General features: G+C 38.1%; 1 long non-coding RNA gene across 1 annotated transcript in view; it reads left to right on the top strand.

Moving 5' to 3' along the window:
• Positions 1 to 5,156, top strand: part of LOC110262886 — an 11,395-nt gene extending 6,239 nt beyond the window's left edge. Inside the window, exon 3 of the long non-coding RNA XR_002347899.1 lies at positions 5,146 to 5,156. This is a non-coding gene — a long non-coding RNA (uncharacterized LOC110262886). The remainder of the gene's footprint in view (positions 1 to 5,145) is intronic.

Here is a 7,073-nt window from a genome sequence, read left to right as displayed (position 1 = left end):
CATTGCTAGTTCCAAGCAATCAAATAGATTATTCAACAACTTAACTATTTTTGTTTAGTCCCAATATCTTAACCTTTAGCAAGGACACAAAAGTTTGCCCAGAGTTAACCTGTTGAATCAGAAGAAGTAGCAAGGAATTAAGTGGGAATTAACCACCAATTGAAGGTCCCATGCATAAAGACTCAAAAAGGGACACAATAGAAAGGAGAACAAAAGAAATGCACACCAATAGGTTGTATCTATACTTAACCTTTACTGTTGGGAAATATTTTTGATTGATGTCTTGATAAAGTGTTCATTTAGTTCAAACAGATTCAAACTTCCCTTAGAACAAGTAAAACTAGTCTATGTGTATGCTTGTGTATTCACTTTCACTTGACAAGAAGCATGTGTTGTCCCCTGCATCTTTAAATTCAATAAAAGAAAAAGTTTGAATGTGAAGTGAAATGGTCTCTGTTAGATAGAAGTAGAATAAAAGTAAGTGGTGGTATGTGTGTGAGTGTATAATAGCTCACTTTGAATGAATAAAGAGCCTGGATATCTTCTTCTAAGTAAATAGTGGCCTACTGTCTATGAATCTCAATTGAATTAAATTCCTTGGTTAGAAGGAAAAACAAAAAGAAGGAAAGAAGAAAAAGATAGCCAAAAAGTGGCAAAACAAAAGAAAAACAAAAAGAAACAAAGCTGGACACCAATAGCTTGAACCTTAAAATATATGCCTGTGATGTCTTTGTACTAGGATCTGCTTGGATTAGTAAGCTCTTAGGAGTGCCTCAACACTTGGTGACTTGGGTTAACTAACCCGGGATCATCAGCTGAAAGTCCACTATCATTTACTTTTCTGCTTCATATCTGGTTCAATCCCAATTCCCTTTCCCTCTTCTGTTTAATGCAATTGAACTTTTCTTTGTTTAGATTCTGCAAATCCATTCCCCAATCCCCTTTACATTTCAAGCAATTTACATTTCTTGCACTTTAAGATTCCGTAATTTACATTTCTTGCACTTTAAGTTTCTGCCATTTAATTTCTTGTTCTTTAAGATTCAGCAATTTAATTTCCTGCACTCTTTATTTTCATGCAATTTACATCCTGCAAATCACAAATCACCCAACCAACACTCGATTCGCTTGACTAAATCAACCACTAAACTAAAATTGCTCAATCCTTCAATCCCTGTGGGATCGACCTCACTCCCGTGAGTTTTTATTACTTGATGCGACCCGGTACACTTGCCGGTTAGTTTTGGGTGTTTTGGGAGAGATTTATTTTTCCTCCAAAATATCTCATCAATCACCGTGGACCTTGCCTTGCTAGTTTGGTGTATACTCACAGAGCGGCCGGTTAACATTGCTCACCTCATCCACCAAGCCATGGGTCGTGTTCATGCCAAGGGTAACCTAGCTTTCACAGCTTTGGTGACGGAGTTAGTTGCTACTGTTGGTGTTTCCCAGGAGACTAAGGATCGGAGAGCGATGATTCCGGTAGAGGGCGACTTTGTCCCAACCCTAGACTTTTGAGGACCTCTTGATGACAAGTCATCTTATGCTAGTTTTACAAGCATTTTTTACTTGTTCCATTAGGTTTTATGCACTTTCTTTCACAATAAGCAAGTGATTGGAGTGGATTTTCATGATTATCTTGAATCAATCAAACATCATTTATTTTATACCAAATCATGAGGTTTATGCTAGAATTAATTGATTTTATGAATGATGTAAAGATCTTATAATTTTGGTGAGACTTTGATTGGTTGTTTGGTTGCTTGAAGGTGAAGAAATGAGAAAGAAAGGGAAGCAATTAGGGAAGTGTTACGTTCAAAAAGAGAATGCCACACTTAGCAACACTTTTGGGCTAAGCGTTCACTTTTGAAGTGAACGTGGCGTTCACTTTGTGAACTTTTTCGTGAATTTTAGCCTGGGAGTCAAGGCCTCGTGCCATCCACACACTAGGAGCATTCAAATTTTGAGCGTAGCGCTCAACCAAGGGAGCGCTAGGAGAAGCGCTCAACCAAGGGAGTACTAAGAAGCGATCAAATAGTGAACTTAGCGCTCAAAAAGGGAGCGCTAGGCAAGGGAATAAGCGCACCAAATGGTGCTGCGCACCAAAGAAGCCAAGAGAGAGTGTTCAGGAAGTGAACTTAGCATTCACTAAGGGAACGCTAGTAGGAGGCAAGCTGCACGTGAAGGGAGCACCAAAGGGAGTGAACGTGGAGTTCACAAAGTGAACTAAACGCTCCACTTGGAGCACAAAATGTACCCTGATCCAATTAAACAAAGCAAATCCGGATCAACTTCTTCAAGGCCAAATCAAAAGCCCATTCCAATTGCTCAATGACTGAAAATATAAAGTGTATAAATAGAAGAAATTTTGATTTGAGGAGAACCTTGACTGCACATTTTGTTTTACTTTTAATTTTTGGCTCTCTTTTAATTTTCTTTTGAATTTGGGGAATTGGGGATTAGATCTAAGTTTTCTTTCTGTTTGTTCTTTATTCTACAACTTCTATTTTCTGTTTTGGGTTTTTGAGTTCAGATTGAAGAACTCCACTGAGATCTTTCATCTAAGAATCATTTTTTACTTTTCCTTTTTATAGTTCTGAGAATTGGAGATTGGATCTGAATCTTCTTTTCTGTTTTCATTTTCTTTTCTTTTGCAACTTCTTCTTTGCTTTTTGGTCAAGAGAGTAATTGAGATTTAAGCTTCTTTCTGTTCTGTTATTTGAAGGCAATTGTTGATTTCTCTTTAAGATTTTAAATCTGATTCAAGTTCTCATTCCGTGTTGACTCCTTTGCAAATTTTGCATTTCTATTTTGCTACTAAGATCCAGATCTGAATCTTTTCATCTCACAGCTCTCTGATTCACTTCAATTTACATTTTCTAGTTAAATTTGAATCCCAATACCCAAATCCCTTTATTATTGATGCAATTTAAGATTCCTGTCAATTTAGATTCAGCAATTTAAATTTTTTGCACTTTAAGTTTCTGTAATTTACTTCTTCTGCACTTTAAGATTTTGTCAATTTACCTTCTCCCTTTTATTTTCTTGCAATTTTACTTCTATTGATCAAGTTTCACTCAAATTACCAACTACTCGCTTAACTAAATTCATCACCTAACTAAATTTTCTCAATCCATCAATCCCTGTGGGATCGACCTCACTCTTGTGGGTTATTACTACTTGATGCGACCCGGTACACTTGCCGGTGAGTTTGTGTAGAATCATTTTTCCCTCATCAAGTTTTTGGCACCGTTGCCGGGGATTTATTTAGATTGACAATGATTAAGTAGGGTGATAATCTAGATTAAGTATTTTTTACTTATTTTTGTCAAGCACACTAACTGTTTGAATTTTTATTTAAGCTAACATTCACCTCACTCTAGTAGTAGAGTGAATTGCTTTTGGTTTCTAGTTTTGTGTTTTATGTCAGGAGGGAGAAGAGGTGAATCCACATCTTTTGATCCTGAGCCAGAGAGAACACTCTTGAGATTGAAAAGAGAAGCAAGAGGGAAGGGAGTTATTGGAGAAGAGGAATTGGAGGAAGAAAATCAAGAGATGGAGGATAACATTCCAAATCCACCTGATGGTGTGGCCAACAACAATGGCCAGCCTCAGAGAAGAGTCTTAGCTTCATACACTATCCCCAACCCAAGGAATTGTGGGAGCAGCATCTTAACACCTAATGACCATGCCAATAACTTCGAACTTAAGCCTCAATTGATTACCCTGGTTCAGAATAACTGTCAATATGTAGGAAGTGCTGCTGAAGATCTAAACCAACACCTTTCTGTGTTTTTGAGAATCTGTGACACTGTCAAAACCAATGGAGTCAACCCTGACATCTATAAACTCTTGTTATTCCCATTTTCACTGAGAGACAAAGCCATACATTGGTTAGAAACCTTCCCTAAAGAGAGCATCACTAGCTGGGATGATTTGGTTAGCAAATTTCTAGCCAAATTCTATCCACCCTAAAGAGTCATTAAGCTGAAAACTGATGTACAAACCTTCAGATAGCAAGAAGGAGAGTCATTGTATGAAGCTTGGGAGAGGTATAAAGCTCTGATCAGAAGGTGTCCAGAAGGAATGTTCAGTGAATGGGTGGAGTTGCAGAATTTCTATGAAGACTTGTCCCTGCCCTCAAGGAAAGCTTTAGATTATTCCTCAGGAGGATCTTTGCAAATGATGAAAACTGCTCAAGAGGCACATGATCTTATAGACATGATGGCTAACAATGAGTATTTCTACTCCTTTGAAAGGCAAGCAGCTCCAAAAAAAGGTGTGTTTGAGCTTGAAGGAGTTGACACCATTTTAGCTCAGAACAAACTCATGCACCAGCAGCTCCAATAGTGAATTGAATCAATGACAAAGAGGATGGATGGATTACATCTTGCAGTAGTGAGCACAACTAACCAACCACCAGTGGTGTGGGGACAGCAGGAGGAAAGCTATGAAGAGCAGCAGCCTGAACAAGTGCAGTACATGCACAATTAAGGTTCTGGATCAAATGATTTCAATGGAGACACTTACAACTCATCTTGGAGAAACCACCCCAATTTGAAGTGGGAAGAGAACTAGAATCAACAACCTTGGCAAAGAAACTCAAACCAGAACAATTCCAGAAACACAAACCATCAAAACCATCAAAACACTAACCAAAATCAATACAGAAAACCACAAAACAACCAACCCCAACCCAACTACTATCCATCCAACAACCCATCCACTAACCAATATAACTATTATTCAACCTCAACATCCCATAATCAACCACAACCACCCCAAGAATCTCAAAAGATCTCCAACTTGGAGATGATAATGGAAAAGATGATCAACCATCAAGAATTGGCCAACAAAAACCATGAAGCTTCACTGCGGAATTTAGAGAGGCAAATTGGCCAATTGTCCAGGCAAACAGTGGCTGAAAGAGCACCCAATGCATTACCAAATGACACCATTCCCAATCCCAAAGAAGAATACAAAGCAATTCAACTAAGAAGTGGAAGAACCTTGGTAAATGACAAAGAAACTACCAAGAGGCCAGCTGAGAATGATGAGGCTAGCAGCAAGGAAGAAGTGACACTCAAAGATAAGCAAGACCAAAAGAAGCTCAAGGAGAAAGAGGAACAGCCACAAGCTTCAAAGAAGGGAAAGCAAGTCATGGAGGAGCAATCACAAGAACAAAGGAAAATGGTGAAGACTCACACCCCTCCTCTGCCATATCCCCAAAGATTTCAGAAGTTGATCAAGGATCAACAGTTCCCAAAGTTTTTAGAAGTTTTTAAGAAACTGGATATCAACATTCCACTTGTTGAAGCTTTAGAGCAGATGCCTCTATATGCTAAGTTTCTCAAAGAGCTCATCAACAAGAAGAGGAGCTGAAATGAAAAAGAGACGGTGATCTTGACACAAGAATACAGTGCAGTGATCCAAGAAGGCATCCCACCAAAACTCAAAGACCCTGGGAGCTTTTTCTTACCTTGTACCATTGGTAACATAATCATTGACAAGGCACTGTGTGATTTAGGATCCAGTATCAACTTGATGCCTTTGTCTATGATGAGAAGGCTATCTATAGAAGAAGTGAAGCCTACACAGATTTCATTAGAGCTAGTGGATAGATCTCTGGTAATTCCCAAGGGGGTGATTGAAAATCTCTTGGTCAAAGTGGGGAAATTCATATTTTCAGCAGATTTTGTAATCCTGGACTTAGGTGAAGATGGGAATGCTCTATTATATTGGGAAGACCCTTCCTGACCACAGCAAGGGCTATCATTGATGTGGAACAAGGAGAGATGACTTTGAGGGTAAATGATGAGAAGATCACACTAAATGTCTTCCAAGAAATACAGCATACTGTTGAAGAGAAAAGCTGCATGAGGGTTGAAGAAGAAGAGTTACATTCGAAAGACAAACCCCATGAAGCACTTATCAGCTCACCTCCGAAGCAAAAGACAAACATTGGAGAAGAAAAAGAGGATAAAGAACATGTGAAGGCTAAGAAGAGAAGGCAAGAAGAGATTGAAGATTTGATCATTGGGAAGGAAGTCCCGGACATAAAACCTGATGCCAAGAAAGAATAGCCATTAAAGAAAGAAAAAAAGAGCAAGAAAAAGGTTCAAAAAAGGTGGATGAACAAAAGGATACCAACTGAAGGATTCGCAAAAGGGGACAGAGTAAGATTGATATATCAGTAGTTGGAGACAGATCCACAAACTGATGATTACTACATCATCAATAAGATACTCTCACTGGAGCATATGGAGATTGATCATCAACACACAAGAAGAAGGCTCACAGTGAGAGGGGACAAACTGAGGCACCATAATCATCAGCCACCCTAACAAGGGACCAGTGTCAAGCTAGTGATAATAAAAGAGCGCTCCATGGGAGGCAGCCCATGATTTAATATTCTTGCTTTTGTTTTAATTTCAATAATTAATGGTTCTTCTAGCATAAGTTTAAGTTCTCATAAGCAAATGTGACAACTACACACATCATTTTGAAGCATATGTTTGATTCCTAAGTATGGTGTGCCTAAAGGCACATTAAAATAGCTTTTCAAGCAAGCTGATCATATAACCATCCTAGGATATATACTCATTCATTCCATTGAAGTATTGACGAACGGGATTAAATGCTAGTAAATAATTTTATAAGAATAATCGTGTTGTAAGTATAGCTTCTAAATCGGCAGAAAATCCTTTTGTACAAAAGTTTGGTTATCACAAGTAACAAAACCCAATAAAATTTATAACCGAAGTATTTAAACCTCGGGTCGTCTCTCAAGGAATTACAGGAAAGTATGATTTATTATTGGTTATGAAATTGTATATTTTTGGGTTTTTTGAAATAAGGAACAAGTAATTTAAATGGCAAGAAAAATAAATTAATAATTAGAAAAACTCTTGGCAAGGTATGAGAACTGAAAATCCCATCCTTATCAGATGTGATAAGAATTGTTATTGCTCCCACTTAGTTAACCCTTACTAAATAAAGGAAAGTCAAGTGAACTAATCAATTTGATTCCTCAAGTCCTAGTCAACTCCTGTGGAAAGACTAGCTTTAGAGGG

The sequence above is a fragment of the Arachis ipaensis genome, chromosome B05, assembly GCF_000816755.2.
Source record: "Arachis ipaensis cultivar K30076 chromosome B05, Araip1.1, whole genome shotgun sequence".
Taxonomy (NCBI): domain Eukaryota; kingdom Viridiplantae; phylum Streptophyta; class Magnoliopsida; order Fabales; family Fabaceae; genus Arachis; species Arachis ipaensis.
The sequence above is the reverse complement of the archived record's forward strand: the minus strand, read 5'-3'. Positions and strand labels throughout refer to the sequence as shown.